General features: G+C 40.7%; 1 protein-coding gene across 1 annotated transcript in view; it reads right to left on the bottom strand.

Annotated features, from left to right (window-relative positions):
- Positions 1–27,725, bottom strand: part of LOC308223650 (glypican-5-like) — a gene marked incomplete at both ends in the record, with an annotated part of 348,155 nt that overhangs the window by 268,228 nt on the left and 52,202 nt on the right. The window lies entirely within an intron of this gene.

Below are 27,725 nucleotides of genomic sequence, written 5' to 3'. Positions count from 1 at the left end.
AAAGAAACTAAATATTACATAAGCATAACAAAGTCAACAGGTAATACACACATTTTCTTTCAAGAAGACCATTGTATTCTCACTGGCTAGACCCTAACCCAAACTCTAGAGGTCAACAAAGGACTCACAGAGACCCCAGAGAGCACAGGCAGGGTCTATGCAAGACATTTTTTGTAACTGATGCTGCATTTGGGCAGTTAAACCAGATCCATTTCCACAATGTTCCTCTAGCTCAGGGAAAGCTTGCCGTATAACTGAATACAAATGGGAGCTGAAGCTTTTGTTTCCGAGTGCTCTAAGTGGGTGGCTAAGAGGTACTTCTTGCAAAGCACAGCTCAAGGATGAAGGAAAGAAGCTGTGTGAATAAAGCCTCTCCCTGTTAACATCGGCTAGGTTTGCCAGTGGTTATGCAGACATCACATTCACTGTGAACCAAACCGAAAACACAATAAAGTCAGAAAAACAGCATCTCCTTCAACTACAGCTATTTTGTGTTCGCCCTACCCCACAAAGAAGAAAAATGAGTACCATGGTTAACACATTTTGAATTGCAGAAGGCAAATATTATCCATCCAAAACACTGAGTGGGGTGCTTGAATTCATAGACAGGGGCAAGGAAGGGATCAGTTCCCAAGATGATTTTTAATGACACAGAAGACAGTAATCCACACCATTCCCCCAGCTTTCTTCAGAAGCTCCTCAACAAAAAGCTTCTGGCACAAATCATTCATGCACTCCTCTGGACAGCAAGCAGTTCTGGTCCAGGCAGGAGCCCGATCACTTTATACCTCCTGAGGACTGGCCAGATAATGGGGTTTTGGTCTAATCCTACTCTACATTCATCTGGACATCACGATGCCATTCACTACAGTGCAGTGCAAACCAAAGTCGCTCAAAGACCAGCTCAGCAAAAGAGCAGATACAATACTGGAAGTCAAGATTAGCATACACTGCAAAGTTGTGTTAGAAAGCTGCTCAGCGCGCTTCTCTATTACATCTCCCTGGGCAACTAACTTGCTTGTTATGATAAGCATTACAATCCCTTTACCACAAAGCGTGATTTAACTAGACAGATAATACAGCATATCTCATTGTGCATTAATCATCAGTATTTTACACACACACACTGTATCCTTCTGCCAGAGAATCACTTCAACGTTCCCGCTGGTATTACAGCAACTAATACTCTGGAAGTGCTTACAAAAAATCTTCAGAAATTAAGAATCAGATACACTTCAGTTGAGAAGGAAGGAAGTTATTCGCAGGCAGAGCAACAGCTTGCAAGATTCAGACTGAAACAGACTTTTATAGATGGATTTAGGACGGAAATACTGACACAACCTACCTTGTAGTGCAGTTAGCTGTGTGCTGCTGCACACCATGAAGAGTTTTCTGTTTGCCACATCACCCCTGTGTTTATTTGTAGAGGAAACCTGAACACCGGTTTTGTTTATCACACCAGAAAGGTAATGGGAATGTTCAAAGGATGAAAACAGTGGTTTAAGTTTCCTCCTTCAACTACACATGCTTTCTTACAGATACTTAGCTTATCATTAGATTAAGGAAGCAGGGACTGTCTCCCACAATGCCAGCTATAGGGTTCAGATGGAGAGCATTAGGAGAGTAAACAACTTCCAACTTGATTATGAATCAGCCCAAATCCACCATCTTTTCTTTCCATAGGTCCAACACAGCAATGCTAGGTCACTGTCTCACAGGGCTGACAAGGTAAGACCCTCTTGCCAACACCATGGCTCTCCACTACATTAATAACTCCTTACACTCAGCAAGAACTGGATGCGCACTGAACTTGAAAAAAACCCACAGACTTCCAAGGAAGGAAAAAAGAAACCCTTCTATTATAAACATTACTGAAAGGATTTAACAAGGCTCAATAAACCAAAAGTAGAAGCAAACACTAAAACTGTCTATACAGAAATAACATCTGTGTACATTTTAGATTTGAATGTAATCATGAAAGAAGAATGAGAAATTTAAGTAGCTCCATTATTTGTTTGGTCTCTTAGGACCACACTAATATTTGGCTCCTTTCCCTTCAACATCTTGCATTTATTACAGTTACAGGACAAATGAAAGCTACAGTTTGTTGAACAATAGCCTCCTTTTAATGCTTTCAAGTCCATGAATTCTCTGCATCTTTATGGCTTGCCAAAACTAAGGACAATATATTAATATTTTACAGCAGTTGAATTGAAATACATACTATTTGCAATTTGATGCTTAGACAACAATGTACACAGCAGGAAAATCACACCTAGCTACACATCTACATGAAAAACAAACATTAAAATTCAGAGTTCTACATTTTGGATATGCAATGATCTCTAAATGTATTTGATGTGAACAAAGAGTGCTTAAAAAGCAGCATTAAACAAGATGAACAGATAGATTTTTAGATCTCCAGATTACTTGAAAAGCACGATGTAAGTGCAAAACAAATTGTGTCACATTTGCAAAGACAGAACCTGAAATTGATTCTCATTCATTAAGATGCATTTGAAAATGACTTGTAACTTTCAGTTGAATTTCTATTTTATGACACTTCACCAGTAGCAAAGAACATCAAGCACTAGAAGTTTCCTTATTTATCCTGGATTATTCTGCTGAATGTAGGCCCTTCATTAATACTTTACTTTTTCCCATGTTGTTCTGGTTTTAGAATGGGAGTCTTCCTACGCATAAACAGAGTCACTCTTGAGAAAGCTGACAAGAAATAATGTCCTCATATACATAGCAGCAGCCTTGTGGAAGTATGATGTCTTAGAAGCATAGAACCATAGAATGCTTGGAATGGAAGGGACCTTAAAGCTCACTTGGTTCCAATCCCCTGCCGTGGGCAGGGACACCTTCCACTAGAGCAGGTTGCTGCAAGCCCCTGTGTCCAACCTGGCCTTGAACACTGCCAGGGATGGGGCAGCCACAGCTTCTCTGGGCAACCTGTGCCAGTGTCAGCCTGGAGCTTTTTCTTCTCCACACTGAACAAGCCCAGCTCTTTCACCACCTGGTAGCTGACACTACACCAACACTTGCACAAAGCACTGCGAGCTTTCTCCAAAACATCCTGGGTCAGAAAAAAACCTGAAAGCTCTCAGAAACTGGGTGAAGTGGATGCTTCTCCTGTTACCTACTCACCTGTAGATGCTTTTAACAAGGCAGAGTGCAAAACAGATTCCAAAGTGAGAAAGCAAAGTAAGTTTTGTGAAGGGGGGAAAGGGAAGCTTGAATTTGCTCACCTAGACAGCAAAGAGGGAGTATGATGCCTTTAGAGCTAGTAAGTCCTTCAGAATATAGATCACAGAGGGAAAAAAAAAACCCAAACAGCTTTCTATTACTGCGTGGAGGGGCAAGGTGGGTACTTAACCTGTCCATGAGTTTGTCGACACTGACAGCATCAGAGAGATCCTGCCCTGTACCTATTGCTAGAAACTTGTTACTAGAAAAGTAACAAGTCTATGCCTCCTTCTATGCCCATACCTAATAGCTGTGGACAACACTGATTAATCAGAACTCACTAAGTAGGATTATTTACAAGCTACTATTAATCATCCCTTAACTTTTTGCTCAGTTCCAAGTGTTAATTTAGGACTATATTTAACAGAAGAAAACTTAAGAAAAGTTGCAACGGCTTTAAAGAATTCTAGCAGTGAGAACATCTCACGCAATTTGAGATTCAGAGCAGCAGACCAACTATTGTAATCTGGTAATGCAGGTAAGGCTAAGACACATAGGAAAAACCCATCTCCAAATGGTCTGTTGGAAGAGTGACTTCCAATAACAGCAATAGGGTTAAGTACCATCTGAAAACTTCTACCTTGGCACAAAAATCAGCCTTAGTCACTGTTTCCTTCCACACAAACCTATTCTTTCAGCCTTGGCACAGCTGGACTATCATATAGAAAGCAACCACCCCCTCAGCCTGCTACCCCAGGCAGCAAAAGCACACCCTTTGCTGAATCAAACAGTCTTACAATACACCACCTTCTTTTTCTTCTACTTTCTAGTAAACTTAAACAGCTTCTTAAAATATACAATCTTGGACAGGGAGAAGGGGAGAAAGTATGCAGCCCAAATTTTGGTGAAACCAATGAATATTGAAACCATTAACTTTGGGCTACTTCGGTATTTGATTCTGGAAGCATCAGTAAGAGAAATAACATCACCAAGTTTAAAATAGGCTCACTGCTTCATAGACTGCTGATGAAGAGGGTGGAAAACAGGCAGTAGACACACAGGCTTAAAACCAATAGAATGGTCCAATGATAAATAGCAATCTAACTTGATTTTGAGCTGCTTACTATTTTTTCCACCTTCAAACTTCTTATAAATATCATGAGTGACCAGGTAATTAAATTTAGCTGTTTATTATTTCTGCATACTGCCTTTCAGTGCAGTTGCACATTATTTCATACACTGTAATTAGAGGGTGCAAGCTTTTTAAAGTGAGCAGTCTCAAGTAAAACTCAATTAGTTGACCAGCAGAAAGCTGGAGTCCAGATGTGGCATTAACCTCTTATGACATCACTGAGCTTCCCCTGGAAGATAAATAAAGCAAGTAGCTCTTTGGGGATATTTGTGCAGTAGGAGGCTGATGGACATCTAACATCACCATGGTAAGATGATCTAGAAGAGCTGTAAGAGCCCTGAGGAATACGGCTGGATGTTTTACACAGCTGTGGCTATCAGTATTATTCTCTGTCTGCCAAAACAGTATTCCAAAAGATGATCCACATAATTCATATCTGCCAAGTTCAAACCTGACAACTATTACTTAATAATATCAATTCACAGTTTTAACAGGAGTTGAGCCAAAGTAACTGAAGAATTAACTATGGCTGTCCAACCACATTAGCTTTGCTTTTAATCTGCCTTTACTCTGAGTTTATAAATACAGTTTTCTATCTACAAGAGAAAAAAACCACAAGCAGTTATGCATCTGTAGGTAGCTAGGTTCTTCACATAACCAGTTCTTAAGAGGTTTAACAGGCATCAGACTAGGAGCAGAAAAATTATTATCTGATTCATTTTATCAATCACTAACATGGACAGTGACAGCTGGAAGCGCTGGTAAGTAGCACACAATTCCCAAATGGATTACAACACAAAGCGCTTGCAAAACAGCTTTGAATGACAACTCTGTAACCATCAATATTTCTTTCAAGATGGACCCACAGAAGCAGTCTGCATTCCTTAAATTGCTCTGAGGTAACCATTATAATAAAGTTTTTGCCACGTAAACACAGATGTTTGTTGGGTTTTTTCCCAGTCTAAAACTCTGTGCACGGCTGCAAGGATCTACAGTGAACTCAGAAGTCATTATTTTCCGTTAGAAAATCAAGAAGTCTTCCAGTACAAATAAGCACCAGCTTGAACAATATTTTCTTAAAAATCAACCCTGGATCATCACTTTATGGGATGAGGTAACCCCCCAGTGTCTTTGCAAATAAAGGTCTGTGCCGTGGGGTATTTTTTGACATATTTGAGTATTGCTGCAAAAACAGCCAACCCCAAACAATGTGTTGGACAGTAATTGAAGACTTGCACGGTGTTAGAAAGAATTTATAATGGGCTCTAAAAAGCAGACTGCCCTCAGCATCATAAAATCACAGAATGATTTGTGTTGGAAGGAACCTTAAAGCTCACCTAGTTCCAACCAGGTTGCTTCAAGCCTCATCCAACCTGGCCTTGAACACTGCCAGGGATGGGGCAGCCACAGCTTCTCTGGGCAACCTGTGCCAGCGCCTCAGCACCCAAGTCTGCCTTCTTCAGAACAGATACTTGAGATATATATATATGGCTGCAACTCCTTGGAATGAGCAGAACCCTCAGTGCAAAGGTCTAGCACACCATTTTTAACCAATTTTCAATACACAGCAGTTTGGCTATGAAACTGAAACCATACACTTCTCAAAACTCACATGACTGTTACCAAAATACACAGTGAAAGATGAAGTTCAAGGATTAAAACTTCCAGGTAATCTCTTCCACAGATTGCTGGACAGAATAAAAAGGTATTACTTCTCTTTGTATTTCCCAGATTACTTTCATCACAAGTACTTTTGGAATAAGATAGTGCATATAATATAGTTTCCAGAATTAAAGCAGACTTTTGAAAGGATCTCTTCACAATCACAACTGCAGCATGGGCTGGCTTGAGAGACAGAATCAGTCATAGATGGATAGAATCATAGAATTGTTTGGGTTGGTAAGGACCTTAAACTCATCCAAGTTCCAACCCCCTGCCATGGGCAGGGACACCTTCCACTAGACCAGGTTGCTCGAATCCCCTGGTTGCTCCAACTTGGCCTGTCATTTATCATACCACTCTGAATGCTCTGGGTCTATATGGAATAAAAAACCCTCTTAACTGGAATCCATACTTAGGTAAGGGTGAGAAAAACATGACAACATGTGTAGGACATACACATACAAGTGTTCAGGAGCAAGGAAGTCATAGTAACAATGAACTACAGTCATATGAAAACCAGAAAGGCCAAAAATCAATTAGGTGGGGACACAGCTAACGTACAAGTAAAATGTGGCTATGTCGAGGTATTGTTAGTTTATACTGCTTGAGGAGAGGGACTAATCAAAAAGTACTAGGAAAAACATGGCCAAAAATTGCTTCTCCTGACTTTCTGCATACGAAAAACCATTGGGAATGCAAAAGCTGTGCCAGCTGCACTTGGTGCCAGGTACTGATAAAAGAAATGGACAGATGCCATCAGCAGAGAGAGAGCATTTATGCTGGTGGTCTGCTAGGGCACATTTGGCACAATTGGGCCTGGAAAGCTAGTGAGCAAGGCTTGCCAAAACAACTACAGACATCTCTCTGTTGCTTGACTTACACAGTGACACTGAGGATGAGCCATGAGGCACTAAGCACCAGGATGTTACCTACGGAAAAGTATACAATATAAACCATATCTTTAGAAACCAGATGTAACCAGATTAACAAGTACTCTCTACAACTGGTCTCTGGTACACTGTCGCACTGCAGGTTCATATGTGCTGGCAGGGAGACACTTCAAAGTTGCTGGAAACTTTAGGACAGAGAAGAAGAAATTAAGGGATTTTATTCATATATCTCTGGTGTATTAAATACTGACAAGAAAGGAAAGTACAAAATAGTTCTAAAGACTTGCATTAGTTAAGAAGAAAGAACCATGAAAATCTCCAAAGTCAATCAAGAGAAAGCAGGAAGATGTGTAACTCCTTTCATTCTTCTGTGAATCTTTTCATTAAGAGAAGAGCAACCAGACAGGAGTCTCCAGAGAGAATTTTCTCCACCTTCTGATTAAGGAGTTCAAGTGGCACTAGGAAAGCTAATACATTTCTTTCAGAAGGTCATGAACTATTTCATGATTTCCAGCTGAATTCGTTAGGTGGTCCATTACGACCTGTTTCTAAAAATCTAAGAGAAAAATAGCTACAAAAGACAGGATTAGCTTAACAAAGATGAAACAGGAGGGGAGTTTTTCAAGGGATACTTTAGTTCTTGTTTAGGTACCAACGTAGAAATACAAGAAGCTATGTCTGAGTTCCATTAAAGAGCTAAGGTCAAAATTAAGACTTAAAAACATTTCCTTTTTGAAAATCTAGATTGAATCTGTATTTATCAACATCTTTAAAACAAAGAAAAGTGTTTATGTAGAGAAAAGCTGTAATGCAACCCAGTGTGTTCAACAATGAAGACTCTAATCCAGAGCTGCCAGCTGGCTTGAGACCAGCAGTCCATGTGCCCACATGCCGAGCTTCCAGCCCTCAGCTGCAAGAAGGAAAAGGATCATTACTCCTCAGGGCATTCGGACACTGAGTGCCAGTCTTCAGAGACACAGGGTACTTCTAATGTGTTCAAAAGCATGGGCCACAAAACATTGCAGCTCTCTCTTCTGACTCTGGATTGGATAACACCAACTGCACTGCCCAGTACTGTGAACCTAACTTTGCCCACCCTTCTTTCTCAGGCATAGGGAAGCCTTTGCAACTAAATGAAGGAAAAGATAAAAGCCCCATAGCTAAGTCTTGGTGCAGAGATGGTCTTTCATACAAATAGTCTTCTGTCAGCAATTTAATCGTGGCTTTTCTTGTTTTCAGACACTTGGGACAGCTCCTATCCACCAAAACCACTGACATGCCAGCACACAGTATCCTCACTCAGATTTCACCTGAAAACACTCTTGTGGGTATTGTTCCACAGATAGCTGCAGGCTACTAAATGGTCATGTATGTGAGAGCCATTGGCATACTAAAAATCACATAATCATCTAGATTAAAGGTAGAGGTATCAGCCTTTGATAAAAGATGCAAGCTAGAAAAACAAAAACCTTTCCTCCACCATCTATTTTTGTCTGACTCCACTGGTAGATTATTTTGCAATCATATTCGATATCATACCAACACAAGGCAATTGAAAGGACATGTTTGCTTGAGGAAACTGACCTTATTCATGGAATTTCTTTGCAATCAGAACAAAGAGTTTCACTAGACTGCTGAAGAAAAATAGCAGAAAAGACCTGATGCCTGATTTCAACAGACACTGGAATCCAAATCACTATAAATTTAGGAAAATATTCTGGGTGTTGCCTTTTAAATGCACACACTTACAAAGCCTCTCTCAGTGGAAAAAAAATCAAAAGGGGGTTCAACAATTAATCCTACAAAAATAGAACTCATTCTCCTTTATAGTGAAGAGCTTCTCGATTTATCTCAAAATTCCTTCAAGAAAAGTGACTGGCATGTGCTCACCATATGGTCAACAATGGCAGAAGTACAGATGCTGGTGATTTGACAGCTAACCGGATGTTTGTAGGGAAAATGCTCCAGTTACTCCTAAGGGAGAGCACATAAAGCCTGTTAGCACTAATAAATCAACACACCTATTTTTTCTCCTGCAATTCATTCCTTAGAAAATAGATGAAGGTAAGTTTTTCCAGTCACAGGACACGGCCCAGACACACCAGTGAAGACCAAAGGCTAAAGCAAAGGAACTTGTCATGTGCAGAAAACCCTACAAACCCTGATCAAAATAGTCACCATGACGCTGTATTTCAATATTGCCACACATACCAGATACCTTCCAACACGAGCAGGGCTTCACATGGTCACAGAATTTGCCTATATTAAAGAAGTTGCATAGTTCCAACCCCACGACTGCTTATTCATCCCTTAAGTGTGTTGTGGTCAGATCACAAAACGTGACAGATGTATTATATGCACTTGAAGGACCATTCTCTGAATGCAGAGGGTCTCCCATCTCTGCAGGACCTGTTCATTCCTTAATTAGAAAGGTGGATGCAATGGATTTTGTCCATTTTTATGGTACACTTTTTCCATAGCCTGCCAGAACTCCCGGAAAATGTTTCATAAAACCCTCACAGATCTTTCTTGCTTCCCTACCTGTCTTCCCACAAGAAGGAGCAGTCCTCTCCATCTTTACAACTGAAACTCATACTTTCAACTTTAGGCCCTGAGTCACAAAGGTATTTAAGCAGAATATTTACCTGCTGAGGACCACTGATGTTTTCAATTATCTCACTGAGTACAGGCCCAAACAGGGATGAAGGGTAGATTTTTGTAGGAATGCATTACAATTTTCTTCTACTTTCTCATGTTGTATTATCAAAGTTGTCACTGTATTGCTTCCTCTGTTGCTTACAGGTATTTGGTACCTTACAATGTAGACTTGGTTTGTTTTGGTTAAACATGGATCATGGGTGACGGAAACTCAACTATTGAAATATTATACTTTGAATTGAGAGCTAAACTATCAGAGCTGTCATATTGAAGTTTTAATATGCAATGGCTAAAACCTCTCATATATATGCAGCTTTTAGAGGTCCAAGTTTTGCAATCTTTTACTCAACAGCTTAATGAAAACTGAGAGTTGCAAATAAATCAATCTGATAATGAAAGCAAATTAGCCATTATGCTACAGCAGAATTCCAACATGAATTAGTGAACTGAGATTGATTGCAGTAATATAATACTTTTTAATTACAATTCAGAGCTTCCCTTTCCAAGTAGTTTTAGAGTGAGTTTAGCAAACAAGTATTCAGAACCAAACAGACAGAGCAGTTAAGTACTACTCTCTGAAGCCCCAGAACTGATTCCTCATTTTAATACTAATATGAAATACTAACTAATTCTTTATTTTAAGAAAGACTCTTTTGGCATGGAACTTTCTCTGTATAACCCCTTAATGGGATCAATACCTTCAGAAGCACTGAAAAAACCCGAGAGGAATAACCAAGGAAATTACTGGTAGACTGAAAATGAGAGGGTAACAGATAAAGTATAAGAAATCCTGAGGCCTGAAGGAAAACCTATTCAAGCCAGAAAAGTAAATTACTTTAAAAAAAACTAGTCAGGCTCCACTCCTGTTCTTCCTTTCTCCAATGCTGCCCTGGCCATGACTCTGGTGGGAGGCCAGAGAAAGATGCCTCCTTCTCAGGGCAGAGGTCCTATACTAAGCAGCTCCCTTTTTGATTTCTTAATCCTCATACACCAGAAACACAGGTTTCATTATTGGGCAGGTTAAGAATAGATGTCCCGCTACAAGCAGCTTTTAAATGAGAGTGTTCAGAGAAACAGATAAGCAAACGCTTGGGAAAACCTTCCCATCCTAATAGAGGGAAGCTCTGTAAGAACCAAGAGCTTTGCAATTCCAGACACTGTCAAAGCATCCCTGAAATGGAAATTCACTGATGCTGGAAAGCCAGCACTGTAACAGAATGAGGCACAACTAGAAAGAACACACCAAACAGCAATTTAGCAAAGACTAACAGAGCAAGAGACACGGCCATTAAAATAAAAGTAGCATCAAGTGAAAGGATTTCCAAATTTATAGGATATGACCTTGAGGACTGGTTTTTAATCTTATCTTCAGAGATGAGGTATAGGAGATTTGCTGCTTGGGGAACTCCAACATGATGATGGAAGCAGAGAGCGCAGCATGGCAAAGGAGAAATTCATAGGAGCCCTTAATCTGATTCTGAACCAAACAGAATAAATCAGTATTTACAACCCTTATGAAGTTTGGAGTTGTTGAATATACTTTAGGTAATACTGATTCTTACAGCAGGTTCAAGAACATTATATATTTCCCTACAGTATCTGAGCATTAATTTGCCAATCCTGAATACACTGTTGACATATAGTGCAATTTCACACTGGCCAAGACAAACATCCATTTCCATCTTCCTAGAAATAAAAGGCCTGATATTGCAATGGGACCTTGAAGTATGCATAAGTATGTACCCATTGGTCTTCCAAATCTGACATTTTATTTAGCAGAAAGCTGCTAAAATATCACAGAAATATCCAGAGAACACTCCAAAATTAACTTTGGATCTTGTGGTCAACTGGGACGGGACGTCATGAACTTGTGGGACCGAAAGCAGTCATCATGAAGGAACTGCCATGCAGCAAAAGTTGGAAGTTGATCCAGCCCCAGGTCTGATAGAACAAAATAGTTATCATCAGATGCTTCCCACCAAGCTCTATGAAGCCCACCAGTTGACAGCTCAGGGTATAGAATAACGTGCCCATGGGACCTGCTGAGTCTCCCACAAGTCTTTCCTGTCTTTAATATACCACAAGAATTCCTTGTTGTTTGTTTTTATGTCTTTGACTCTTTGCTCTTCAGATTCCATTTTAGGCTCTTCAGTTTCCTTCTCACACTGCCCACTCTGGACTGTGCCTCTGTCTCAGGATTCACTGGTATTGGATTTCCAGTTTCTGACAGCTATTCCTTTGGCTCAAATAACCTCCTGAACTTTGTGTTTAAGCATATGGATTCACTTGCCTTTCGGCTCCCTTTCTTAAATGGTGCTATTCCTATTTGCAGTGACAGACTGTGGTGTGCTTAAGTAGCTACTATGCCTACACTAAGATTTAAATTTCTATGCTTAATCACAGCCATACATTTAAACAGTGTTCACATTGTTCCAGCAGTCAAGAGGGGACCCCAAGCACCTTGGTCATTATGTTTTCCAATCTCTATAATCTAGGTTGAACCTCAGCTGCAAAACTCTATTGTATGAGACAACTTGCACATTTAAATTCAAGTCTACATAAACCAGACCCAGTCTTCATCTAGCTGAAGCAATTACAGTAGACAAGTAATATTAAGATCTCTGAATCAAATATAGCAATCAGTAGCATATAAATATCTGTCTGTTATCACACGGATAAGCAGCTGGTTGTTCTACATATACTTGTGTAAGAGTGCAATAGCCAAACTTTCAAAAAGCCCTGGGCTCAGAAAACTGTAGCAGTATTGGAAATTATTAACATTTTTAAGCAAGATTTGCCATTAAGATCCCAGAAGTTTGCAGATAAGCGACAAATACAACTTAAAAAACTTCCTCCTTCCTGAAATGTTGGCAGACATCTCAGCCCACAGTACCCAGGCATGTGGGACTCGTTTCCTATTTCAACTAACCTGACAAAACAAAGCCAAAATTAATGACAGACAGATTCCCTTGCTATAAAAATCATCCTATTCCTTTCAGAGGGGCAGCTCAGAGTAACATCCTTCTCCAACTAAAAGCATTAAAATTTGTCCCCCAGTGAGATGCTCCACTGTATGGTGTCATGGTTTCTCTCCCAGTCAATAAACACATCATCCACAGGTTAATGACAAAAGTAAACTGCCATGTATCATTCCTCTCACGTCTTCAGTACCCTCCATGGATTTGCCGCCTTCAGCCTCTCCTTCATTCTTCTAGACCATTCATCATGCTCTTTCCCACTCTAACTCTCTATCTCCTTATACCACAAAATGTCTTTCATTTCTGTTGCAGTCTGATTTTGGAACAGCCTTCTTAACTCTGTTAATCCCTGCCTCAAGACCATTCTTCTTATAGCCATATGGCCTCCGCAAGTCTTTCTCTACCAGAACACCATTCCCTTCCCACTTCCTTGAAACATTCATCCTGAAATTTTGACATTTCACATTCCTTTGTGTTTAGCTACTGAATAACAGAGAAGTTACAAATATGAAAGAACGAATTAAATACCGGGTTCATACTGCTTAACCAACTGAGCTACACAGCTGCAAATAGACTGAAATGCACCAAATAGGGGTTCAACATTTTGTATGAAGCTTCTAGGTATAAAGATAATTTACCATGCTATCTTTAAAATGCACTTTGCTTTTGAAAGGAATTTTTAACGCTGTAATCACTACATAAATGATGCAAAAAGTTTGAAATTTGAAATTAAGGTCTTCAAGATGCAAGGAAATAGTAAAATCCCATTTTATATCAACATTATAATACCCTTTTACCATTAGTGAAATCTGAGAGATGTTCAGTAATCTATTGAACAAAGAGAAAAATACTGGTTCTTGTTAAAAATACTAAATGCTGAAAATATTAAACGAAATGGTACTGCCCATTTCAGTCCAACACAAGTATGACAATGTAGGAGGGAAGGGCACCACAGTAGTATCAAGGATGCAAACTCATGAGAGCCCATCCATTTTTCTACTCCCCGTTAGCAGCTACCTCTGAATAAAACTTCATTTTTCCTACAACTGAGTGTTCTTTCCAGAAGAAACCACTACAGTTCCCAGCTAAACACAAGCATGACAAACTCCAACAGTGATTAATGAAGACTTCCATCATCTTACTGTTAAAAGGAAGGATATTCTATTGAAAGACTATCACACCTATCCCAGGAACATAAAAAGGCTTATATTGCCTAGCTCAAATGGAACACTGTCATACAAGCCCTTGACAGACTGAAAGGGGAAACAGAGGCAGATGTCTCCCAGACTAAGAGCTAAGGCCAGTTCCTGGTCAGGAACACTTCAATAAGCATAGAGCAGCACCAGTGTTCTGTACGGTCACAGCACAGTAACACCTACATATTTTCTGTATGATGTACCTTGAATACCTAAGATCAGTTTCTCAGGAACACAGAACTTATGGAATAGACACTTAAAAAGTCTCTGGAAAGAACATTCTCTGAGGTGCCTTTGAAAAAACACCTCCTGCAGTAGAGGTTTTTAAGTAATTATTGGCTTATTAATAATTTACGGAATTTATGCACACACTATCATACACGTTACTACTACGGTATTACATAGCGATCAAGTGACACTTATCATAATTTCAACATACAGGCTGCAGGGTACTTTCACAATCTTAAATACTGCCCAATTATAATTGTTTTCAGGAAAATCGAGGGCTTTTAAGCCTATTCATATACAAGGGACAGGGGTAAGTAGAATGTCCAAGAGAGCATGATAGGAAACCTGGGGGTTTTTTTCTATATGCCTTCTAGCTGTTTTCCCAGCAGGACATGGTCTCCCTTCTTAGACCTTACATGATCTTTAAGGTCCCTTCCAACCTAACCATTCTATGATTCCATTAGCGATAGGACAAGGGGGAATGGCTTAAAACTGATGAAGGGAGATCGAGATTAAACATTAAGAAGAAAATCTCCTCTGTGAGGGTGCTGAGGCGCCTGCACAGGTTGCCCAGAGAAGCTGTGGCTGCCCCATCCCTGGCAGTTGGACAGCTGGCCCAGGCCAGGTTTGGATGGGGCCTGGAGCAACCTGCTCTAGTGGAAGGTGTCCCTGCCCATGGCAGGGAGTTGGAACTGGATGAGCTTTAAGGTCCTTTCCGACTCAAACCATTCTATGAGTCTATGATTCTGTCAGGAAACACTTTGCAAAGAGGCATTGCTGGAACATCAGTCAAAACCTTTTCTGTCAGGTTGGTGGGTAACAGTCTTATTCTCCTTTTTCTGTGGCTAGACCAGCTGCCCAATTCACATTAATTTCAAAGACAAAAGAACCAAGTTTCAACCTTCTTGAAGTGTCCAGTTCAAATCAGATGCTGGAGTGCCATTCATACATCTTCCCCTAGACATTTCCTTCTCTTCTTTCTTAAAAGTCTAAGAGTTACGGATTAGTCCAGACTTCACATACACCCGCCTTACATCTGGTATACGTAGCAGACTTTCCTTCAGTTGCTAAGAACAACAGATGTATTGCAACTCAGAGCTCCTACAGATGTGCAGCTATGTCATGTGCAATAATCCATCACTTGCAGGAAACACTGCACTTAGTGCTGCTCTGCTGAGCAGAAAGGCTAAAACTCCTGAAAGCATTCTAAAATAATTCTAAAAATCATGGCTCTGCAGCTGGTTTGGACATCTATAATAAATGATATTTCCCAAAATATTCAGGACTCCAGGAACAGGACATTTGTTTCCATATACAGGAACACGGAAGCATTAGCTTAGAGTTTGGCCCCAGAGTTCAAACATCATCATCATTCTCAGGAATTGGTAAGAAATCAAAACTAGCTTTCTAAAAATCTAACTGGATTCTAACAATATTTCTTTTCCTAAGGTATTCCTTGAAATACTCATTCAAAAACAGAGCGCTAGACTGATCTTCTCCCACAATAACCATACAAATCAGGCGGTAGCACTGGGATGAATATGGTTTTCTATTATGGGAGCTCCTAACTGGCACCAGGACACTACAGACGAGTGTGAAAGGAGTTGGCCAAAATGAGCTTTATTAGCACATGAGCTTGAAACTTTTTGCCCTTCAGAATTATCAGGGACAGTCAACAATAAAAAACCTGATAACACAAATTATTCTCTGCTGCTAATGTCAAAAGAGGTTTTCTAGAACAGAGAAAAAGCAGCAACAAAGGATATAGAAGACACTTAAGAAGCACCATCACAGAATAAGCTTTCATGTACAATCAACTAATCGTAATCCTTTGCCTCTTCAAAGAGCACAGTCTAATACAGCAACGAGGTCACAGACCCTTTCATGTTACCCAGAGTGAAGCAAGCATATCAAAAGAAGCAGATACCACGAGCAGGGCATTTCCAAAGATTCCCATTACTGTGGCCACATCTGTACTTGATTGACTTGAAATACAATTCCAATACCACATAAGGAAAAATGTTTTTTTGAAGGAAGTATCAAATTCTTATCTGGCCACACTGAGTATCGGCTAGCATTCTATGAGGTGTTTGTTATCTGTGTTGGCAGAACATAAAACCTATTGCCTGCAGAAGTGTTTCCACATCATAGTCATCCACAGTTCTACTATTAACTACAAATTTCCATCATCTTCCTTAGTTCCTCTGATACAGAGTTATACCTTGGGGAACAGAGCTTCCATTTCTTTAAAGCATGGGTAAACCACATCTTTTTCATCTCTTAGCTCAAGTCTCCTCTACTGTATAGCAAAACCCTTTATACTCCGTGTTGACTGTTGGTCTTACTCACAAAGTTAATAAACAACTGAGAAGTTAACGATGTTCATTTACTCTAAACAATAGTTCATATTATACAGTCCCAAACTGTAACATAAAAAAGCAATCTTAATTAAGCAATTTAAAAAATGAGCCATTAAGAATTACTTGAGAAATTAAGCAAGTTTCATTTATTGATGGTTAGCCTTACTGAACCCAAAGGGACTACCCATGTGCACACAATTGAGCACATTTATGAGGATCTCTGTGATTTAGACTTCTACAGCATACACTGAAGATACAAAACTTGAGTCAATTTGTCCTTAAAACGCTTGCAAACCTGTGTAATTTCCCTGGAATCAGCTACTGAATAGATATGAAATGGTACTCTGAGCTTTCCTATTTTTGCTTCAGCCTTATTCCCCTCCCACCAGCTTCCTGACAGGTGAGATGTTTTCCCACTGACAGGCTAGCAATTAACCTGCTGCCACAAAAGAATAACAAAGAGTAAAAAAAAACCAGTGAAAAATGAAAGATTCGTGATAGGCATTGCAGGAAAATCAAGTAACAGAATTGTTTCAGTTGAGGTTCTTTTCCCTATGGTCACATAGTCTCTCCTGTACAAACGTACAGTGTTGTTCAGTTATTACTTCAATTTCAGGATTTAATTTCCTCCTCAGCACTAGAGATGCACGTAGGAAGCAAACCAAAGAATGAGAAACTGAAATCAAAGAAAAGTCACTACACAAATCTTGTGCTTTACCTTAGCTGATGAAGCTGACAAAGCTTCAGCTACTTCTCCCTCTCTCCAAGTTAAACTGAGCCAGTTTTGAAACACTGGTTCATCTTTTTCTCCTCAGGAAACTGAGTGGTTGGTGTTGGGTGTTGCTTGTTTTAATTTCTCACTGACATGTTCTGCCTCCTCAATGAAAATTAAAGCTCAAAATATTTCATAAGCTTTCAACAGAAGTTAGTTTGGCTTTCAAACGCTTCTGTTTATTAACATCTCACGCAGAAAACACCACTTTCACATTTTGATTTAAATGCCACTGTTCACTGAAAAAATATTTTGACAAAAAACCGTAATGCAATTTGTCACGCCTCCTACACTTTCTTATTCCTGGAAATAACAACTTCTTTTGCATGAAGCCTGCCATCCAAACACCGCAAATGCGTTCCAAACAGAAGGGTGGTATTTGCTTGCTGTGCTGTGTTACCAGTGAAGGACAGCTGTCTATATGCACAGAAGCAGAGAATCACAGGACAGTTTGGGTTGGAAGGGGCCTTAAAGCTCACCCAGTTCCAACTCCCTGCCACAGGCAGTGATACCTTCCACTAGAGCAGGTTGCTCCAAGCCCCATCCAATCTGGCCTTGGTATTAGTAGTACGTATTTGCTGCTGAATAGAAAATCTAAATGCAGACTTTATTACCATTATTTTGGACTTGGTTTTAGGCTGCTATGATAAAAATCCCATTAGAGAAGTTACTTTGCAAAACTACAAGAGGGCAATACAAAGCAAGCAAACAAATCTTTACACATTCAGGGACATAAGAATCTGCAAAGAAACAAGTACATTGCAAAAAATTGCTCAGCTCATTTTCCCAGCTTCTGATCGTAGAATCATAGAATAGTTAGGGTTGGAAAGGATCTTAAGATCATCCAATTCCAATCCCCCTGCCATGGGCAGGGACACCCCACACTAAACCATGTCACCCAAGGCCTCATCCAACCTGGCCTTGAACACTGCCAGGGATGGAGCATTCACAACCTCCCTGGGCAACCCATTCCAGTGCCTCACCACCCTCTCAGTAAAGAATTTCTTCCTTATATCCAATCTAAACTTCCCCTGTTTAAGTTTGAACCCGTTACCCCTTGTCCTGTCACTACAGTCCCTGATGAAGAGTCCATCCACACAAAGCACATTTCCAGGAGTTCTGAACACTAAGCGAGTTTGTTACCTGGGGCCAGACTGGATGTGGTTCTGAGCAACCTGATCTAGTTGAAGATGTCCCTACTCATTTCAGGGGGCTGGACTAGATAAGCTTTGAAGGTCCCTTCCAGCCCAAACTGTTCTATGATGCCATACCCAAAGTCTTGAGCAATGACCAAATCCCAAGGAAAGACAAAGGCCTGCACGTCTCAGGAAGGGGAAGAGAGTGAGAACTTGAGGAAACTCAGGGCTGCACCCAGCCAAGAATCTGGTGGAGGCAGCCCACATGGATACCAAGTGATCTAGGAAAGGGAAGTACAGGGAACCAAACTGCACTCCCTAAAAAAGCAGAGGCCAGCCTGGTACCAGACTTGACTGCTCAAGCATAGCCTGATAAGGACTAATGTGTGTCATGAAATCACTTCTCAGTGAGTGACAGCAATAGCCACAGCTAAAACAATACCTTTGATTCTCCTGGTATTCCCAAGGACATTCACATCAAACGTTCTTCCCCATGTCATTTAGTGGCTAAATTGCAATTGGATTTCTGGATTACAGCCTTGGGAGTTTAGGATAGGTGATTCTACTTTAGCGATGCTACCAAGCATCTGCCAAGCAGTTGTTTTAATTAATTTGTTTTAAGCATGCAAAAATGTATTTTGAAAAAGTACTTTGGGTTTGAAAGAAACCAAATACTTTGGCTGGTTAAGAAGTAACTTTTATCACCCGAAACACCAGAGAAAATGTTCTGAAGTACAGAGATTTACGAGCACTTTAAATAGTTTATTAACTGGTGTGTTTTCCACACTAGAGAGCTAGCCTAAGGAAAATCAGGGAACTAAAGTACTTTCTAAGCACCCTTGAAAGAAAAAGGAAGGAAGGAAAATAATACTGAAGCATCTCTCAGTAAAGTATTTTAATTCTAATGAAAGAACACGAAGACTTCGTTAATCTATAAAAATCGCATGCCTTCTATGGTTTTCATGCATTTCTCCTGAAGATGAAGCTCAGTTGCTGTATTTTAACAGGGTAAATAAAGGGCTTTGTTTTAATTACAGTGAATATTGGCCATCTGTTGTGTAACTCCAAGAGCAATTAGGAGAACAATGTCTAATTTGATCAACCTCAACCAGCCAGGTTAATCTATGAAAGGTTCCAAACAAATGTATAATTTTTTCTAATCACAATTAAATTAACTGTGACACTAATCCAATTGGATGCATATCGTGTGCCTACAGCACCGTATTTGTTTTGAGTAGTCTACTATTCAAAAAAAATATAAACTCCTTTACAATCCATACTGAAATACTTTAAGAAAAGGCTTTCCAAGTGTTTCATGGAAGAGAATTCTTTGGCACAGAACACTCATTTCCCCTTTGGTCCTCCACTGAAGAGTGGTTAAACACCACTACGGGAAACAAAAATGATTCTGGCATTACAGGGACCTGTAAATGCTTTAATTTTGCATCAAAACATCTGAGAAAGGGGGATTCAAATACAATGATTCCTATCTCCCACACATTACCCACTGGTATTTGCTGGACTAACTAATAAGACCATATGGCTTATCCAATTCCAGGGGGTCTTTAACCCTCCAAAAAGGTGAAATAGAAGAATAGGACCTCCCTCCCATCTGTAGTTGACCCATTCATTAGTGCTGGGAGGAAAAACACAACCCAAAATGAGCCACATACACTGCAGGTGCCGCCCCAGCAACAGTCCTTCAGCCAGATCCACATCCTATTTTCTCTTTTTCATAGCAATGCCGGATAAAGTTCTGTCACATTCACATGATGAGTCTGGTGAGAAGGAAATGGAATTTATCTCCTTGGAAAATTAAACTGGAGATGGAAATGAAAATAATTTACAAAGGTGACACTGCTGAGTGCACTTGAAAAGAGAATGCCATGCTGCCTGCATTGACTTGTCTGCTTCTTTGATGTCCACTGTGGTATCATAACCAAAGGAATACAGTGGGCATTAGTGACTGAAATTCACAGATCTGACAGTTTTATTTACTGCTATCAAACTAGCTGCCTTGGTTAGAACAACATTGAAGACCTTGTTGTGTAAAGCAAGTGTGAGCAGAAGGAGACTGCAAACCTTTTTAACACATGCTATTTTGCGATTGAATTTAAAAACTTCATTAGAACTTAAGTAAAGAGATTTGTCCAGACTTTTTCTTTGGGATTATTTAGAAGCTGACTAATGGAACCAGATACTTAATTCCCTTGGGCCCTTCTGAAAATACTCCAATTTAATAATTAATACTATACAGACCTCACCTTTCACAGAATCTCATCCTCCGTAAATTACCACGTGAGCCAGACTCCATTTGAACAACTGCTTTGCTGTCTTTTTGGGTAGCATCCCTAAAGGAAGGTCAGCTATCTTAAATTCCCAGAGCTGTAACCCAGAAGGCCAATTGCAATTGTGTATCTAAACTCAAGGGCTTCACAGTCCCCTCAGCACATGGTTCATCCCCAAATTGCCCAGCACTGGGTGAAGCAGCAGTTCAGCCAGCCCATAGCAAGTATCCCACTAGAGCAACAACTGCCTTCCAGCCATCTGAGCTAGTGTGAATCCCCACCACTTCTTTGAACTAGACTATAAGCCTGCACACTTTGGGACTGTTATCTTGATTAGGCCACTTACATCTTAACTTGTACTATAAAGGAGGATTCACTTCTTTTGCTTGTTATTTTAGATTAATAATCCATTTCCTCACAGTGTATCTGGCAGACTTCTCCAAACTGAGTCCTGAAGGATTAATCCTTCACCAATATGAAAAACAGGTACCTAAATAATTTGATCAGGCCGAAGAAGCATATCCAATAGCATTGAGACTACTCTCAACGCTACGTAGATCCATCTAGCTCTGGGTAAGCAATAGGAATGTAAAGATCTGAGGCAGAGCATAATATGTTCATATTGTGTCCTGGTTTCAGCTGAGATAGAGTTATTTTTCTCCCTAGTTGCAGTAGAGTGCTTTGATTTTAGTCTGGGAATAATGCTGATACCAGTCAATTATGCTTTATTATTATATTTATTATTATTTATTTTATTATTTTTATTATTTATTATTTATTATTATTTATTTATTATATCAATTATCAGCAATAATGCTAATGACCAGTGTTTCTGGTGTTGCTTGGCAGCACTTACCCTGATCAAGGCCTTTTCAGTCTCTCATGCTCTGCCAGTGAGGTCGGGAGGGAGCAGAGACAGGACACCTGGCCCAAACTAACCAAAGGGATCTTCTATACCACAGCACATCATGCCCGCTATGGAAACTGAGGGAAGAGGCTATGGGAGAATTGGCTGGGAGTCACAGAACACTGCTTGGGGCTGGGCATCGGTCAGTGGAATGTGAGCAACTGTATTGTGCATCACTTGGGTTTCTTGAGTTTTATTCCTCTGTCCCTTTTTGTTATCTTCCCCCTTCCATAATCACCAATATTATTGTGTTTTATTTCAATTATTAAACTGTTCTTATCTCAGCCCACAGGTTTTACCTTTTTTCCAATTCTCTCTCCATCTCAGGGCAGAGAGTGAGCAAGAGGCTGTGTGGCACTAAGCTGCCAGCTGGGCTTAAACCATGACATGTTGTAAACTTGATACTACCCAGCACAGATGTGAAATACTGCCAAATTCAAGTTCTTCTGGGAACCCATTGGTCTTGGTATTTCTTAAGTTAACCAGATTTTAACTGTGCAATCTTAGTACTGTGTTAACATAGCTTACCTGTCTCTATTACAGATGATATATATCTAAATGGAGAGATACACTGAAAAAAGCATTTATTACATGTAAAAACTCACCACGGTCAGAGCGCTTCACAAAGTCATTTCAAATACATCTTAGACCTCAGCATGACCCATTTCCAACAGATCCACATAAAAAATAAACTTTTAATTTCCTCCTCCAACATTTCTCAGCATTGTATCATTCTTTCCCATCATCAACAAGCAGCAAATCTTTTAACAAATGACCTAGAGGGTTCTAGAACATTTCTTATAAGTTACTTAATAAAAATGTTTCATTTACAAGTGTCAAGAGAACTGTACGTTGATAGCCCTGAAAAAGGGTTAAAATGCAACTTGGATTCCCTAAGGGTTTACACTGAAAGATCAACATAAATAGTAATAAAGACTCCAATTTAACACACACTCAAGGCAGGTTATAAATGAAAGTTTTCAAGACAGAAAAATAGTAGTTCTGCAAGTGAAAAAGGGGAGATTTTGAAAGATGAGGCAGTTAAATAAAACATGCTGGAAGCTTGCCCAGTTTAAAAAACATTTTTCAGTTGTACTCTTTCTAAAGAACAATATAAACAAATCCATTCTAATTAAAAATACTACATTGACAATACACATTTAATTCAGCTGCATCTTGGACAAAGATGACACTTTTCTATGCATCATAATCTCATCTCTTCTCTCTATAATCAAACAAGACAAAATCTGAATGTACCTTTAGAGTTTGGGTGCAGGTTTGCAGTGGTAGCAAAGCTGCATGGCAGCATTGATTTTCATGGTGCAAGGCTGATCCGCACCAGCTGAGGGTCTGGCTTTTGGCCAGAAGCTCCATTAGGCTGGTACATGACAGATATTTTGTGGGGACATCCATTCCACTCGTGCCCCTTTCCTACCACCTCCCCCTTTAAGTTCAGACACCTCTGGACAGGACTCAGACTGCAGTGCTTGTCTCCACACCTCAATGCTGAATGCAGAAAACTGATTACTCAATTCAACACAGTTTCCCTCACTATGCACTTGGGTTTGAATTATCCCCTCTCATCCCCCAAATGTTAAGACATTGCCAGAATCCACAATTCAAGAAGTACAGCAGATGGCCTGTTTGAAAGAATATCGTTGTAGGCTACATACCCATGTCACACAGTGATCTCATGCCCACGAGCAGCTATGTGATCCTTCCACATTGTGACACACTGCTCATTTCAGGCTCCTCACTACAACACTGTTCACATTATCACGTTTGACAGCATGATACTAGGCACATCGCTTTGCAGTGTCATTAAGTGGCATACAGAAAGCGAGTATTTATTCTGGCCAAACTGAAAACCAGCATAATGAAATGCTGTTCATTTTTTCGCCAGGAATGCTTCCAGGACATGAAGCTCTGCTGACAGGTGTCTGAAAGGAGACTCAAAGGATGTACCAGGCTCATATGATAAGTCAAGTAAGTTGAGGGCATCAAGGAGTTCACCCCAAATAGCATCTTGAACAGAAATAATTAATGAGACATGCATGGATTAAAGACAATCTTTCCACAATGATCTTGGCTGCCCGACCTTTGACAATTCATCAAAATCTGTGTCTGCTTAACTGTATACACTTTAGATTCATAAGCCTCCTATGCATATGGCTTGTGTGCAATCATCCTAATTTTTTAATATCTAACCATTCTTATTAATTGCCAGCCTTTGCAGCAATGAGCAACAACCTTGCAAATGCTATGAAGAGCACACCACCACCAAATCTATACACACACAGATTTAAAGGTATGAATTTTATGCTTCTTTACATAGTCTGCAGCAATAGTGCTAAAGCCTGTGCCATTAACATAACCACCTCTTTTTAACACACAGGTCTGTGGATGATGTTGTATAGGCTGAGAGTTGGAGTTATCACAAGGACAGAAATGGCAGAGAAAACAATGAAGGAGACTGATGGAGCTATGGAAGCAGAAAGTGAGAGAGAAGGAAAGGAACATAGGACAAGAATTACAATTGTCAAAACCAGAGCATGTTTTCTTACTAGGGGGTAATAGGGCAGACAGCGCTATATTTAATCTATGCACACACAACATATCCTTGGCAGGCAGCCACTGCAAGCAGCGAAGCCTAAAACAAACTAAACTCTTCTCAGCAAGGCCATAAAGTTGGAAGAATTCAGGTATTCACCCCAAAGAAAGGTATTTAGAAGTCATGACGTAATCTTGATGAAAGAAACAAAGATGGTTCTGCATAACAGTATGTACCGATGACTACAGCTGATGCTACACTTTGGAAGCCACAGCTCCACACCCCCTCTACATGGCCACTGCAGGTTTCCATTCCACACTGCCCATGTGGATGCTCTCCCAGCTTTGCAGACTAGCTGTAGAGGAGAACGTGCTCTATGTGAATCAATACGCTTTGCAAACCGAATGCTGCAGTTCAAGCAACTTCATCCCCTAGCCTGCATGGAATACTGCATAGAATTATGGAATGGTTTGGGTTGGAAGGGACCTTAAGGCTCACACAGTTCCAACCACTGCCACAGGCAGGGACACCTTCCATCAAGTAACTTAAAATGCTGAATTCAATAAACTGATACTTATATAATTTCAAATTAATGCTCTAAATTATTTTGACTTTTTGCAAAAACTAATTACAAAATTGATGGTCTGGCAAATCAAGATTAACCATTAGGGAACTAGCCTATATTTCATCCTGCTGATGATGATGAGGTACCTCCATAAAGCTTTTAAGCCTCCAAATAGGAAAAAACCTCGCCTTCAATCATCATTTGGAGGCTTTTCAAGGTTGCAGCTTCATCATGCCATGAGTACAATGACACCCAAGTTAACTCTGTAGGAGACAGCTCATGTCTGGAAGCAATACAGCTGCATTTATTCAGTCACCATGCTGCCAGACTTGCTCTAACAGGTCAGTACAAGCTGAGAGATCTCTGAACCACAGGCAATGGTGTCACTGACCTTTCCTCTCTCCATTTCATTCTCAGTGGGTGCTCTCACAAACTAAACTACATGTGTTTCGAATAATAGGTTCTACCTGGGTTATAATCTTACCCCTTACCACCTAGGATAATCAAAGCTGATGATATTTAGAATTGAGACCCTGATCCTAAAAGCATTAAAAAGCAGGTAATTTGATCATCTCCACTGATAAAAGTTTGAATGCTTCATAAGAATATGCATTTACTGGGATAAAATTGTAGGCATTAAAGTGGCATAAAATCTTGTGCCTTTAAAAATAATTACTTCACTGATACCAGCAAGGGAAAAAAATGCATTTTCTAAGAGCTGAGGGAAATGTCACTGAACATATTTTTAGACTAGACTGTCACTACTGAAATGAAAAGGCATTTTTAAGATAAGCTTTGACATCTAAGAGAAATTTCCGAAACCATTGTATAGGTTTAGGAAATTCCTATAGATCACACACTGCAAATCCTACCAGACTTCTTGGTGTATCCCAGAATCATAGGATCATAGAATCAGCTAGGCTGGAAAAGACCGTCAAGATAATCAAATCCAACCATTACCCCAGCACTGACAAGTCCACCACTAAACCATGTTACTGAGGGCCTCATCTACACGGCCACACTATTGCTGATACAGGCCAGGATGTTCTTGGCCTTCTTGGCTGTCTGGGCACAAGCTGCTCCTGCGCAGCAGCCATCAATAAGCAACCTCAGGTCCTTTTCCATGAGCAGCTTTCCAGCCACTCTTCCCCAAGCCTGGAGCATTGCAGGGGGCTTTTGTGGCCCAAATGCAGGACCCAGCACTTTACCTTGTTGACCTCATACCATTGGGCACAGCCCATCAATCCAGCCTGTCCAAATCCCTCTGCAGAGCCTTCCTACCCTCCAGCAGATCAACACTCCCACCGAATTTGGTGTTGTCCACAAATTTACTGAGCATGCCCTCAATCCCTTCATCCAGATCTTCAATGAAGATATTAAACAACATGGGTCTTAACACTGAGCCCTGATGGACACCACTACTGACCAGTCATCAACTAGATGTGATACCATTAACCACTAGTCTTTGGACTCAGTCATACAGCCAGTTTCCAACCCAGTGAAGAATCCACATATCCAGGCCATGAGCAGCCAGAGTATCCAGGCAAACACTGTGGGAAACAGTGTCAAATGCTCTACTGAAGTCCAAATACACAAAGTCCACAGCCTTTTCCTCATCAACCTTATCGTCAAAGAAAATCAGGTTCGTGAAGCAGGATCTGCTCTTCATGAACTGATGCTGACTGGGCCTGAGCCCTCCGTTTTCTTGCACATGCTTTATGACCTCACTTAGGATCATCTGTTCCATGACCTTCTCCACCACTGAGGTTAGGCTGACAGGGCTGTAGTTCCCAGGGTCTTCCTTCTTGCCCTTTTTGTAGAGAGACATCCTGCTGGCCAACCTCCAATCCTCTGAGACCTGTCCACTACACCAGGACTGCTCATAGACAATGGAGAGTGGCTTAGAAAGCTCCTCTGCCAGCTCCTTCAGCACTCTTGAGTGTTGTCGTGGTTTAAGCCCAGACCATAAGGCAGCTGCTCAGCCCTCTCGCTCACTCCACCCCCATTTCTTCCCCTCCCCTCCCCCCCAAGGGACAGGGAGGGGAATCGAAATAATGTAACTCCGTAACTAAGGTATAACATATACCACTACTGCTACCACCGCTAATAATAATAAGGGAAATAACAAGGGAAGAGAATACAATACCAGCTATCGATACCCAGCCCGACTGAGCAGTGAACCAGCCCTTCCAGGTAACTCTCAGTTACCTCCTGGGCATGACGTGCTGTGGTATGGAATACCTCTTTGGCTAGTTTGGGTCAGGTGTCCTGTCCCTGCTTCCTCCCGGCTTCTCCTCCTCCCTGCCAGAGCATGAGACTCACAAAGTCCTTGGTCAGGCTAAACATTTGAGCAGTAACTAAAAACATCGGTGTTATCAGAGCTGTTCCCAGGCCGAAAGTCAAAAAAACAGCACTGCACCAGCTACTAAGAAGAAGAAAACTGACTGCTACTGCTGAACCCAGGACAAATGTAATTCATCTGGTCCCATAGACATATGTCTATGTGGAGCAGGAGGTCACTAACAATTTCTTCTTCAATAATGGCTCACTCACCAGCTGGGTCAGGAAGTTATCTTTCACACACTCCAAGAACCTCCTGGACTGTTTCCTCTCTGCTGTGTTGCACTTCCAGCAGATATCTGGTAGGTTGAATTCCCCCACAAGAACCAAGGGCAAGCGATCATGAAACTTCTCACAGTTGTTTGAAGAACACTTCATCTGTAGCTTTATCCTGGCTGGGTGGTATATAACAGACTCCTACCAGGATATCTGCTTGGTTGGCCTTCCCACTGATGTTCACCCACAAGCATTCAACCTTCTCACTCACAACACTGAGTTCAAGGCACTCGATGCATTCCCTGACATACAACGCAACCCCACCACCTATCTTTCCTTGTCTATCCATTCTGAAGAGCCTGTAGCCATCCAGTGCAGCACTCCAATCACGTGAGTCATTCCACCACATTTCTGTGATGGTGATTACGTCATGATTTACCTGGTGCACAAAGGCTTCCAGCTCCTCCTGTTTGTTGCCCATGCTGTAGGCATTGGCATAAATGCATTTAAGTTGATCTGGGGATCTGTTCTCAAACAGCAGCATGCTACTCCCTGGCTTATTTCCAGCAAGACTGGTGTTATTCCCTTCCCCTTCAAACCCAGTTTAAATCCCCCTCTTTGAGCCCTGCTAGTTCCTGGGCTAGGATCCTTTTC

Source organism: Psittacula echo (genome assembly GCF_963264785.1).
Source record: "Psittacula echo genome assembly, chromosome: 7".
Classification (NCBI taxonomy): domain Eukaryota; kingdom Metazoa; phylum Chordata; class Aves; order Psittaciformes; family Psittacidae; genus Psittacula; species Psittacula echo.
Note: the sequence above shows the minus strand (reverse complement) of the source record. Positions and strands in the feature narration are given on the sequence as shown.